Source organism: Aulonocara sp. 'chitande type north' Nkhata Bay, linkage group LG15 (assembly GCF_057382095.1).
Source record: "Aulonocara sp. 'chitande type north' Nkhata Bay isolate Kocher_YH1m ecotype deep benthic linkage group LG15, A_spYH_male_GT1.1, whole genome shotgun sequence".
NCBI classification, from domain to species: Eukaryota; Metazoa; Chordata; class Actinopteri; order Cichliformes; family Cichlidae; genus Aulonocara; species Aulonocara sp. 'chitande type north' Nkhata Bay.
Window position 1 is genome coordinate 198,673 of NC_141358.1, and position 14,453 is coordinate 213,125.

Sequence of the window (14,453 nt, forward strand, 5' to 3'; positions counted from 1 at the left end):
CATTAAAATTAAGCAGCCTTTTATATCACTGTTCATTTGTTATCACTTGAATCACCGTTTCATTGTCATCGTGACTGCCCTGGTGTTTTTGGTTCAGACGGCCCGCCATCGCTCAAAAAACGGCAGATGGTGTCGTTAAATATGTGCACATATTTGTGCAAAGCAACGACAGAGCCGAGTAGCACATGCAAAAAGCAGAAATAGAACAAACATATCAATGCAGCCGCTTTAGGTGAAACTCTTCCTTCCTGGACCAGGACAAAGGTGAGCTGGATTAAAGGATCCATGGAAGGAAAACCCGGATATTTTTATCCAGATTACACCTCTGGAACACTTTGGTCTGGGGTTTCCATCAGTCAGTGCTCCTGATTAATAGGCTGACATTTGTGTTGCGTGTGATAAATCTGTTGTCCTGTTAATCAAACTATTATCCATTCATCATCTTCTCAGTCAGCTTAAGATCATCACAATATCACACAAGACCGAGTGAGGTGAAAAGTACGAGCTGCTGTCACAGAGCTGCTAAACCTTAGCGTGCTAATGTGACACAACATCGTGAGCATTTCTCTTCTGGTGTTGGAGAATGATGCTATACGCTCTTGCAAAACAATTTCCAGTAATTGCCAAAGATGATGAAGAGATGTTACAGGAGGAAATAGCTTTCAGAGTGAAGAAGTGACAAAAAGAGAAAATGCTTTTGTAATGAGAGAAAAGCATTTTTATGTTTTACTTTTGCAAGAATAGCAGAGATTCAGTCACGGGGATAAATTGCTGCCATTTAAATCTCTTTTCATCATTTCATGAAAATGGAGAAATAAACCATAAATCACCCTGTAATGTTTGAAAAACCAAACTCCCTCTGCAACTTCAGTGAAACTGCTGTAAACGCCTGTTTTCCTGCCAGGAAATGATACGACTGTCATCTTCTCTGTGTGAAAACAGTGAACACAAGAAAAAGAGAAGAGTGTGATGTTCACTCATGACATCGGTGGGATCCACGAGTCTTCCAACAAGCAGGATGAGCCCCACGTCACAGATCATGAGCATGAACGAGCTGCCAAAGGTTACTCATGGGGGGACAGAGAAGTCGAGCATGGTGTCAGGTCTCCCCCCTTCCTTTGCTTTAGTTTCTTCCACCTTCAGCGTGACCTCATGGGGTGTCTAAATGTAAGGACATGGAAAAAGGAGCAGTTAGAGGACAGAGTGAAGAGAAGTGGATCTCTAAATGAGGTAAAGGAGACAAGGGAAAAGTAAAAATCCTTTGTTGTGTTTCAGTGTGTTTGGCAGCTTCATGGTATTCATTTATTTGGTTCTTTCTTAACCTCGAGGAGTGACGGCATCTTTCCCTCCAATAATCCAGAGAAGTTGGCTGAGTGGGAGAAAGTGGATGATACCCCAGCGCTCCTCAGGAGACTTTGTAAACTGAAGGATTTCCTGAGTTGAAACTTAGGGAAACGGATTTCTGCCCACCTGTGGAAACAACAGTCAGTCTGTTAATGCGTTTGCTCTGAGAAGCCTTGTTACAACCTGACATTTCACTCACTGACAGTAATTATATCCGACTAGTAAACTACTCCACGTCGTTCATCGTGATACCTGACAACAGGAAGCAGTTGGACTGACACAGCTCCACAGACTGTGGATTCAGGAGTGAAAACTCTTATCAGTGAACATATATCACAACGGGGTCACACCTGGACTCACCTCTGCATAAATATGCATGTAACGTGGTTGTGGTGTTCACAGTGTTTTCACCTCACTGTTTCAGAGGTGCTCTAAGGATTATCCACAACGACACAACGCACAATCCCAGTTTGTGTACCACTTTAAGAAAAGTGATTGTTTTTAATTTGATGGCACCAACAAATCTGATAAAAGTTGGGAGAGATTAACAAAAGGCTGGAAAATAAGACGACTGGTTGTTAAAAGAGCATCTTTGAGGCAGAGGTTCACCAATCTGCAAAAAAAAGAAACACGTGTGTGAACACAGTTTCCCACTGCGTCCACGGTGGCAGGTTAAGGCTCTGTCATGCAAAGAAGCCACGTGTGAACATTATGAAGAAGCAATGATGTCTTATCTGTGCCAAAGCTTGTTTAAAACAGACTGAGACAAAATGGAAAACTGTTCTGTGGTCGGGCGAATCAAAATCTGAAATTCTTTTCCAGCAAACATGGACACCACACTTTAATCCAGACACTCACCACCTGAAAATAACAACAGCTGCTCAGTTGCACAGCAGTGAAAATGTCCCGATCTCAACTTTTATGAGATGAGTTATTGCCATCAGGTTAACAATGAGATATTATTCTTTCTCAAAATTTTACATTTTCTCCATCTTAACATTTTATGTTTTCTAAATTCTATTGTGTATAAAATATAAGTTAATAAGATTCATAAATCTTTCCATTCTGCTTGATTTATATTTTACACAGCATTCAAACTTGGGTTATCAGGTAGGATTCTGTGTACAGGTACTGTTTCCTGTGTTTGGATGAACGAGTCCACATTTTTACATTTTTAGATTTAAAGCCTTTATTTTGCAAACTGTGTTGGAGGAAGTACTCTGATCCTTTAATTGAAAGTATATTAATATCAGAGTATGAAAATACTCTAATAATCTAATTACTTTTATTTTAATTTAAAAAAAAATACCTAAATTATGACACATAAAAGTGCTTACATTATTGCATCAATATTCCTGAATCATTCTTTGGCTCTTTGCTCCGGTATTTTGCTGGTTGGAACTGTTGTAAATAGTTTTTCATTTATGACATTACTGATTATAAATTTTGTAAAAAAAAAAAAAAAAAACTAGTACCGGTACAGAAAAAAAGAATATATATAAAATATTAATATATATATATATATATATATATATATATATATATATATATATATATATATATATTAGGGGTGCAACGATATTCGTATCGATATTGAACCGTTCGATACAGTGCTTTCGGTTCGGTACGTATATGTATCGAACAATACAAAATTTGTAATTTATTTTATCAACTTTCCTTCTGACGATGCTGTCTGTGTTGAGCGCTCAGTGAATCTGCGTTCGACTACTCCGCCTAGGCTGCACTGTCGAGCGCAGATCCACTGAGCGCTCCACACAGACAGCATCTTCAGAAGGAAGAGCGCAGGGCAAGCTAGCGAGACAGAAGTTAAGCTCTCCTTACAACATGAACCTCCCCCACCCTCATTCAGATCTGGCGTTTGGAATTATTTTGGTTTTCATGTGACGTATGACCCTGAAGGTAAGCGAGTCATGGACTAAAGTAAAACAGTATGTTGGATGTGCCATGCAATGCTCAATTACATGGGTGGGAACTAGTGTGTTAGCGCAGTTAGCTCGTTAACGTGTTGGCCGTCTAGCCCCATGCACGGAGCGATCGGCGGTAGCTCGTTAACGGAGATTTGCCCTGTTGTGGCGTTAAGGTCATTTCAACGAGATTAACCTGAAAGCACTAGTGGGAACACAACGAATATGACTGCACATTTACGCCGACATCATCCTAGTGCAAAGACAAAAACAACAAGCATGCTACTAACTTTAGCCGAGTCATTTAGACTAGAGATGGACCGATCCGATATTACGTATCGGTATCGGTCCGATACTGACCTAAATTACTGGATCGGATATCGGAAAAAAATAAAAAATGTAATCCGATCCATTAAATATCACGAAAGCACCTCACAAAACTTGCAACACGCCGTAACTCACCTCAGAACGTTAGCACGTCGGAGCAGTATGCATCACGTGATAGAGCGGCTGTGGCATACGAGACCTGTTGGTGGTCTGGATAGCATTTGGAGCTTCGCTAGCAACCCGGCATTTCATCTCCGACAAAGTTATCCCCGAGAGAAGTAAAGCAAGTGTGTAAGTCCATCTCTGAATGTTTGTAAAGCATTCCAGCGTTAAGCTTAACAAGCGATATATGGAGCGACTGCCTCTTCTCTCTGCTACTTCAATCATGAAACTGATCAATGATCAGCTGATCAGCTTTTCTGTGGCAAGTCCGTGTCTCTAGTTTGTTTTTGGCCCACTTTGCACCAGAAAGAGGAAACCAGCGGCTGAACAACAGCAGCACGTTTAAGCTTGATCAGCTGCTGTTAGAATGTATTTAATATTTCTTTCTACTTCAGGATCTTTTTCTACGTAGCTGACGTAACTGTGCAGGGGCGGATCTAGCAAAGTTTAGCCAGGGGGGCCGATAGGGCATGAACAGGGAAAAGGGGGCACAAAGACATACTTTTCTTTCTTATTCTCATTTAAAATGTCGAGCTTTTAATAAATAATTATCTGACACCCAAAGTTTTAATTTGATGTAAAATGAATAGAAGTCAATTACTGTATATAGTAACTATTAAGTCTAATATATATACCCTAGTAAGCTATAGTACTTTTTCCTTTGGGAAGGTACCATCTGTGCAGTCTGCAATTTTGTTGAAGAAAGATGTTGAATCTATTTAATATTTCTTGAGAAATAATTGATTTCTGTGCATTTTTTTCACACTGCATCAAATTAAGGTTGATTACGTCGATTAAGCATCATGAGGTGGAGCGTGAGGGGTGGTTCCCTATTTTTTATTTATTTATTTTTGTTGTTGCTGGGAGTTGGAACCCTATTAATTAGGTTGCTTAATATTTATGTTAAGTACTCTTTAAAATACCAGAATAGGGAGGATGGTGTAGGTTCAAGTTTATTAGATTGATCAGTATTGCTGAACTATGAAATTTTTTTTTTTGCATACAGGTATAACAGAATAGCTTTAGTGTAGTTGTTGTTTTAAACTTGAGTATGAACTTATACAAAATGCAGCAAGATATTTAAAAAAACAGTTTTGTTGATTAAAAAACACTATATCGGATTCATATCGGTATCGGCAGATATCCAAATTTATGATATCGGTATCGGACATAAAAAAGTGGTATCGTGCCATCTCTAATTTAGACAGCTGTTAGCACATGATTCTCCTTATATGTTTAATATGCTGCTGAGAATATAGCCCAGAAGAAGCGTATAGTATAGCTTTTATTTTGGAAAGAGACATTTCTCTGTAATAAACTCTTTTCCAAAGATGAGTGATTCCTCAATCAGATACAGGGCTCGCAATATCGCTAGCCCGACCTCCTGGGGCTAGCGATTTTTTTCAGTCGGGCTACCAAAATCTATCTCTGCCCTGCCCGTCGGGCTATTGTGGGAAGGAAAAATATATGTCAATGCTTTTGCATTCTTTCGGAAATGTAGCTGGGTAATTATGTCATTGGCATCGGTGAGCCACTGTCAATATGTGACATATTGAAATCGCGTTTGAATTTGCGCTTGTTTTTTTGCTTTCACTTTGCAATCGCTCGAACTGTGTATAGAGAGCGACAGCACTGATCTGTGAGTGATGATAATTTGTGCACCAATTCCTCTGACATCGTCTTATTAATCGTTAGCTTACTATGCAAACATGACAAGTGAAATCTCCCGCAGCTTAAACATGTGAGAGGTTGATCGCGCAGAGAATCGCTGAGCTTATGTGAGTGCGTGTGTAAAAGCAGCAGGATATATATTTGACTACGATGACCTGGATGACTGAGAACCTTCACAGACAGATATATATTTTAGTTCTGCTGAGCCAAATAAGACAGGTCAGGGTGAAGAAGTGACAGCCAAAGAAAAGCTTACCACAAAACGGAGAAGTTATGACAAATCAGACTATAAGGCAAAAAGAAAGTGCAGCTTTATGGTTTCATGGACAAAAGAATTTCTGTGGCTGCAATATGACGAGCTAAATAACCAGGGCTGCACATAAGTGGTCCGCAGGTGTGCATACGCTGTCAAAATAAAAAACACGCACAAGGGTTAGGGTTAAATTTAAAAACTGTACTTTTGAGTTAAAATATATATTTATAATTTTAATAAATAACAAATTAAAAAGGCATGAACATTTTTTTTGTATCGAAAAAATATCGAACCGTGACACCAAAGTATCGAACCGAACCGTGAATTTTGTGTATCGTTGCACCCCTAATATATATATATATAACTAACGGAGTTGCAGAAAGGTGCGGCAAAGAAGGTGCATAAGAAATACAGCAAGCTGTCCATACCTGAGGCCTTGGAAACTGCCAAGCAAAGACTCACAGCCTTGGCCAGCCGCTTGAAGAGGTACACCAGAGAGATAGAAGGCAGGAGAATAAACCAGCTGTTCTCCACAGAACCAGCAAAGGTGTACTCTCAGTGGCAAGGGAACAATAAGAGAACAGCACCACCAAGGCTGGAGACGGAGCAATACTGGAAGAGCATATGGGAGAAGGATGCAACCCATAACGGCAATGCTCAGTGGCTAGAGGATCTGAGGGCAGACCACAGCGACCTCCCTGAACAGGGTCAGTAACCATCACAGTGGCAGATATCCAAGAAAGGGTCTCCAGTATGAAGAGTTGGACAGCACCAGGGCCCGACATGGTTCACGCCTACTGGCTAAAGAAGCTGACTGCACTCCACGAGCGTCTGGCAGCACAAATGAACCAGCTGCTAGTTAATGAGAGACACCCGGAATGGCTAACTGAAGGCCGGACGGTCCTGATCCCCAAGGACCCCAAGAAGGGACCGGTCCCATCCAACTACCGACCAATAACCTGCCTCAGTACTACATGGAAGCTCCTGTCAGGCATCATATCGGCTAAGATGAACAGGCACATGGGTCAATACATGAGTGGGGCACAGAAAGGGATTGGCAAGAATACCAGAGGCGCAAAACACCAGCTACTGGTAGACAGAACAGTCAGCCGAGACTGCAGGACCAGACTGACCAACCTGTGCACTGCCTGGATTGATTACAAGAAGGCCTATGACTCAATGCCCCACAGCTGGATACTGGAATGCCTAGAATTGTATAGATCAATGGGACCCTAAGAGCCTTCATCAGGAACTCAATGGGGATGTGGCGCACAACACTAGAGGCCAACTCCAAGCCCATAGCACAAGTCACCATCAAGTGCGGGATCTACCAAGGAGATGCTTTGTCCCCACTGCTGTTCTGCATAGGCCTGAACCCCCTCAGTGAGATCATTAACAAGACTGGCTACGGATACCGACTACGGAACGGAGCAGTTGTCAGCCACCTCCTGTACATGGATGACATCAAGCTGTATGCCAAGACTGAACGAGACATCGATTCACTGATCCACACTACCAGACTATACAGCAATGACATCGGGATGTCGTTCGGACTGGAGAAGTGTAGTCGGATGGTAACAAAGAGAGGGAAGGTAGTCAGAACTGAGGGGATTGAACTACCAGAAGGCAACATTGCAGACATAGAGGACAGTTACAAGTACCTGGGGATCCAGCAGGCGAATGGGAACCATGAAGAGGCCGCTAGAAAAGCTGCAACCACCAAGTACCTGCAGAGGGTCAGGCAAGTCCTGAGGAGTCAGCTGAATGGTAAGAACAAGATCCGGGCCATCAACACGTACGCCCTGCCCGTGATCAGGTACCCTGCTGGGGTAATAGGCTGGCCAAAGGAGGAGATAGAAGCCACTGACATAAAGACAAGAAAGCTCCTTACCATGCATGGAGGGTTTCACCCCAAGTCCAGCACCCTGAGGCTGTACGCTAAGCGGAAGGAAGGGGGCCGGGGACTGGTGAGTGTCAGCACCACAGTCCAGGATGAGACAACGAACATCCAAGAATACATTGGGAAGATGGCCCCAACTGACCGAGTGCTCAGTGAATACCTCAGGCAGCAGAAACCCAAGAAAGAGGAGGGAGACGAGGAACCATCATGGAAGGACAGGCCCCTGCACAGTATGTACCACCGGCAGATAGAGGAGGTGGCTGATATCCAGAAATCCTACCAGTGGCTGGACAAAGCTGGACTGAAAGACAGCACAGAGGCACTAATCATGGCAGCACAAGAACAAGCTCTGAGCACAAGATCCATAGAGGCTGGAGTCTATCACACCAGGCAAGACCCCAGGTGCAGGCTGTGTAAAGATGCCCCAGAGACAATCCAGCACATAACAGCAGGGTGCAAGATGCTAGCAGGCAAGGCATACATGGAACGCCATAACCAAGTGGCCGGCATAGTGTACAGGAACATCTGTGCCGAGTATAACCTGGAAGTCCCGAGTCTTAAATAAGGGAATATTTAAGCAAATTTACACATCCATTCAGTGTGATTGCAGTATCTGAAAAATGGATTAATAAACAGAAAGGAGAGGACTTTGTAATAGATGGATATGAATTAAATCTTACAAATAGAAAGAATAAGAATGGCGGTGGTGTGGCCTTGTTTGTGGATAAAAATTTAAAATACAAGATGGTAGAAAAAATGACGATGGCGGTAGATAATATATTAGAGTGTGTAACAATAGAAATTAGTATGGGAAAAGAGAAAAATGTCATTGTAAGCTGTATATATAGAACACCAGGTTCTAATATTGAAATTTTTAAGGAGTGGGTAGATAAAACATTCATTAGGACAAATCAAAAAGTCATGTTCATTTGTGGGGATTTTAACATAGATCTACTAAATCCAAACAAGCAGAGAGCGACAGAGGAATTTATTAATACAATGTATAGCTTGGGACTTTTTCCAGTGATCACTAAGCCCAGCAGGATTACAGCACAGTCGGCAACCCTAATAGACAATATATTTACTAATGAAATAGAAAATAGAACCATAAGTGGTCTCCTAATTAATGACATCAGTGATCATCTACCTGTTTTTATAGTGTATAACAGCAATTACAGGAAGGTTAAACAGCAAAACACAATAAAATACAAACGAGTGAGAACAGAAGAGTCAATAAACGCATTCAAAAGTGATTTACTCAAGCAAGAATGGGAGATGCTGTATAAGGAAAAAAATATTGATAAAGCTTATGAGATTTTTTTAGGAAAATTTAAACTGTTATATAATAGTCATTGCCCAGTAAAGAAATATAGTAAAAAACAAAAATATGCAGAGTGCCCATGGATTACAAAAGGATTGCAAAATGCATGTAAGAAGAAAAATACCTTATACAGAGAATTTATAATGAACAGAAGCACAGAAGCTGAAAATAAATACAAGAAATATAAAAATAAATTAACGAGTATTTTAAGGTCATGTAAAAAGGAATACTATGAAAAATTACTGATTATGAATAAAAATAATATTAAAGGGATCTGGAAAACATTAAATACCATCATCAAAAAGGGCTCGGGGCAGGCAGACTATCCTTCGTATTTCGCAAATAATGATAGAAATATTACTAATATGAGAGATGTGGTAAATGAGTTCAATAAATTCTTTGTAAGTGTTGGGCCAGACTTGGCTGAAACAATTCCTGATATGACAGATTCTGTAGAGAAAGAAACCAGACTCATTGATCGCAATCCTCATTCAATGTTCTTAACGGTGGTGGAAGAAAAGGAAATCATTGATATTGTTGGGAAATCACAAACAAAAAACTCTACAGACTCTGACGACATTGATATGGAAATCGTTAAGAGAGTGATAGAGGGCATTTCCAAACCCTTAACACACATTTGCAATTTGTCCTTACAAACTGGTACATTCCCAAAACAAATGAAAACAGCTAAAGTAACACCACTGTTTAAAAATGGTGACAGACACCAATTCACAAATTATAGGCCTGTCTCTCTACTTTCTCAATTTTCAAAAATACTGGAAAAAGTCTTTAGTAATAGACTTGAGAAATTTATAGATAAACACAAAATAATAATGGATAGTCAGTATGGTTTCAGATCAAATAGATCAACATCATTGGCATTAATGGAACTGATCGAAAATATCACCAACAATATAGATAAAAGACAATGTATAGTTAGTGTATTCATTGACCTAAAAAAAGCTTTTGACACAATTAATCATGACATATTACTTGATAAACTGGAGTACTACGGCATTAGAGGAGTGGTGTTAGAATGGGTAAAGAGTTATTTGAGAGACAGGCAGCAATTTGTGAAAATTGGGGAATATCAATCAGAGTGTATGGACATTGTTTGTGGAGTTCCGCAGGGGTCAGTATTGGGACCAAAGCTGTTTATCCTCTATATCAATGATATATGCTGAACATCAGATATACTACAGTTTATTCTATTTGCAGATGATACAAATATTTTTTGTGCTGGAGAGAATTTACAGCAGCTTTTGGAAATCGTCACAAAAGAAATGATTAAACTGAAAACATGGTTTGATAGAAATAAGTTATCATTAAATTTGGAAAAAACTACATTTATGTTATTCGGAAATTGTAAAAAAGATGCAGGAGCAAAATTATTAGTAAACAATGTTGAAATAGAGCAAGTTTCGGATACAAAATTTCTGGGTGTGATAATAGATAACAAAATCTGCTGGAAACCTCACATAAAGCATATACAAGCCAAACTGTCAAGAAGCATCTCCGTACTAAGTAAAGTTAAATATTTTTTGCCTTCCAAATCACTCCGGGTACTTTATTGTTCACTTATATTGCCATATTTGGAATACTGTGTGGAAATTTGGGGAAACACATATAAAACTGCACTTCAACCAATATGTAAAATTCAAAAAAAAGCAATCAGGATGATTAATAAAGCAGGATTTAGAGACCATACTAACATCATGTTTTTGAAATTAAAAATACTGAAGTTTATGGATCTTATAAAATATAAAACTGCAAAAATTATGTACAAGGCCAGATACAATATGTTACCAGGAAATATACAGAGGATGTTCTATGACAGAGAAGGAGACTATGAATTGAGGGGGAAATTGAATCTAAGGATTCTTAAAGCACGGTCAAAGGTTAAAACCTTTTGTGTCACTATTTATGGGGTAAAACTGTGGAATAGTTTTACTATAGATCTACAGCAATGCTCAGGAATTAGTAAGTTCATGAAAATACTTCGAAAACTGATTTTGGAAGAATATGATACCGATAAAGATGATCACCCATTGTATGTATAAAAATATCAAATTATATCCAAATTATATCAATCACGGTAGCCAAGTTTATATAGGTTCTCCTCGTGTATCGTGTGGAGTATGTGATGATGGGAATTAGGTGAATTATGTGGGATCAATAAGATGTTGAGCAGGGGTAGGAATTAATAAGTATGTTCATACTTCTTCCTACTCCTTTTCAGACCAAACATTGTTACATTATGTCAGACGATTTTGTTTTATTTCATTATATATTTTTTGTTTATCTGAACACATACGTGTGTGTGTGTATATCTACATATATATTCGTATCTGTAAATGAAAATATATGTAGTGTGTATATATTGTTTTTTGTTTTATATGTCTGAAACAAATAAAGATACAATACAATACAAGACCCCAGGTGCAGGCTGTGTAAAGATGCCCCAGAGACAATCCAGCACATAACAGCAGGGTGCAAGATGCTAGCAGGCAAGGCATACATGGAACGCCATAACCAAGTGGCCGGCATAGTGTACAGGAACATCTGTGCCGAGTATAACCTAGAAGTCCCGAGGTCAAAATGGGAGACGCCCCCAAGTATTTAGTATTTAGTATTTATTTATTTATTGTCATTGTCAAGAACAATGAAATTGCGTTTGGGGCTTCCATACAACCCCAAAAAAAGAAGAAAATAATAAATACCCCTTAAAACCCAAGTGTACATATTTAACCCAGTGTGACTCCAATGCAATAAGACAATCCTTAGCAATAATGTTCGTAGAAATTCAGACAAAGACCTGAGAAACATGACAAAATACAACAATGCAACCCATTCAATATTATTGTACTGTGAGATATGATATCAGATATGATAGTTATCTATTTAAGAAAGAGGGGGGGGGGGGCAGGAGGGGGAAGAGAATAAAGATATGATGCACCAATGCAGACCAGTTCATTGCTATTAAGAAGTTGGATATGGTTATTGTCCGTGAGAGGGGGGCAGAGAGTTCAGGAGCCTCACAGCCTGTGGATACAGGCTGTTGGCCAGTCTGGATGTTCTGGCCTGTTCTGGATGTTCTGGTGGTGGAGAATGACCGAGCTAAGATCCTGTGGGACTTCCAGATACAGACGGACAAAATGGTGGTGGCTAACCAACCGGACATAGTGGTGGTAGACAAACAGAAGAAGACGGCCGTAGTGATCGATGTAGCGGTTCCGAATGACAGCAATATCAGGAAGAAGGAACACGAGAAGCTGGAGAAATACCAAGGGCTCAGAGAAGAGCTCGAGAGGATGTGGAGGGTGAAGGTAACGGTGGTCCCCGTGGTAATCGGAGCACTAGGTGCGGTGACTCCCAAGCTAGGCGAGTGGCTCCAGCAGATCCCGGGAACAACATCGGAGATCTCTGTCCAGAAGAGCGCAGTCCTGGGAACAGCTAAGATACTGCGCAGGACCCTCAAGCTCCCAGGCCTCTGGTAGAGGACCCGAGCTTGAAGGATGAACCGCCCGCAGGGGCGTGCTGGGTGTTTTTATTAATTATTAATAAGAATAAAATAAAATAAAATAAGAAAATCCCCAATATCCAATAGATGGATTTATGTTTATGTTTTATACACAAAACTAAACTGGAAACATAAACTTGCATAAAACAAAATAAGCATGTTTTCATATTCAGAAAGATGGAGCCATGAAGTAAAAGTATCTTTGGGTAACAAACAGTCCTCCTACGCTGTGTTAACTTTGAATACTTTGAATCTCTGTATGAAGAAAGGATGCAAAATGACACAGATGCAGTCAAACATCTTGATGTGCTGCAGTAGGATATCATAAATCTGTGCCTAAAATACTACTTGCATATTTTAGATTCTGTATTCACGTCATCACTTAAATACACCATGCTGCATCCCCTTTAAGTAAAATATTTCAGCACTGTTGGGAGATGTTCCAACGGGGATGCAAAATGACTCAATCACAGCCCGATGTATCGCTGGTAGATTGACGTGCTGTGGTTTGAATTTTATTCTTGTTTAACCAGCTGCATTCCCAGCTGGCCCAGGCTTCACGTTCTTGATCCAGAAGCTCTTACAGCTGTCAGAGAGGCGGTCCTCCAAGGGCCGCAGGTCTGCTTTGGGAAACCAGGAGCAGTGAGGTGGTTGCAGCATTCAGCCTGAAGGTCTGTGTGGGGCTTTTCAAATGGTTGAATACCTGATGTGTTTGTTATTGACATGATCAACACATAATAACAAAGCTTCATTCCTATAAAGAAACACTTGGTTTATACTCTAACCACATATTCATGGATAAAAACAAGCAAATATAATCTTTGGAGCGTAAATACTTATAAGCTACCGTTGAAATACACATGATTGTTAAGTATAAGTTTGTCAGAGGGCTGCAGGTCTTTCCTCCAAGTCTCAGAGCTGACGGTGCAGACAGAGGACTCAGATTCATGAGACCTGGAAAATAAATTTTTATGGTGTAGTGTAGCTCGTCCATCAACATGTAGGCTGCTCCGCAATCTTAACTGACCCCCAGTTCTTTTTTTTGCGCCATCATCTGCCTGAGCTCCAATTTGCCACTCCTGCTGTGGCACCACCAATCCCAGCATCTGTCCTGGCTCCAGCCCCAGTCGCCTTCTGAAGCCCACCTCCACTCCCTCCCTCCTGGAGATGAGGCTGTATTGCAAATCTGTGAGAGCAGATATGGTGGCCTGCAGGCTGTGTTCTGTCTAGTCGGCCACCATCCCTGGGGCCTCCGGGGCCAGCTCTGGCTATCAGACCCAGAAGCTGGGCAAGCTGAGCCAGAGCTGACCCAGGCCCGAGGGTGAGAACAAGATGCTGTGCTGATGCTGCTGCTGGACGTCAGGCTCAGTAGCAGTTCTGCTGGCAGGGTCACGATACGGTTCAAAGGTCGAGGCCGTGTTTAGGGCTGATGTACCGAGCTGCTGCAGCTGATCGGCCTCTCTCTCCCTTCGCTCAAGAGTTTCAGGCCTCGGTACAGCTGATCTATACGCCGAGGGACACGTTAGCAACACTAGCACTGTTATTTATATAAAACTACACACAGCAGGCATCGTTGCTGCTTCTCTCGCTATCCTGGCTTGACCGTACATAAGACCAACAAACCCCTTGCTTTGGGGGAGTGTTGTTCTCGTGGCTCGGTGTGGGGGTGGCGGTGTTGAAAGTATATCGATCTCCAGGGCTGAGCTTTCGACTCAGGGGTAATGCTCTAAGCAAACAACGGCAGTGTGTTTTTAAATTCTTAGAATTTGACCAGCAGTGAATGTTTGAGTATTTGGGGGCAGAGAGGACAGAGAATACTCACTCGACCCCCAACTTTAAGTGTTTAAGTGTTTAAGGTTTAAGTTTACACTTTCTCTTCAACGTGGATTTTGATGACTTACGTAACTAATGCATACTTCTGTGTCGCTCTGTTGTCACTGTGGTATTCCAACAAGCATTACCTAATAGTCCAAACTGCTTAAAATGACAACATCTATTCTATGTTGATGAGTGGATCACATGCACACACA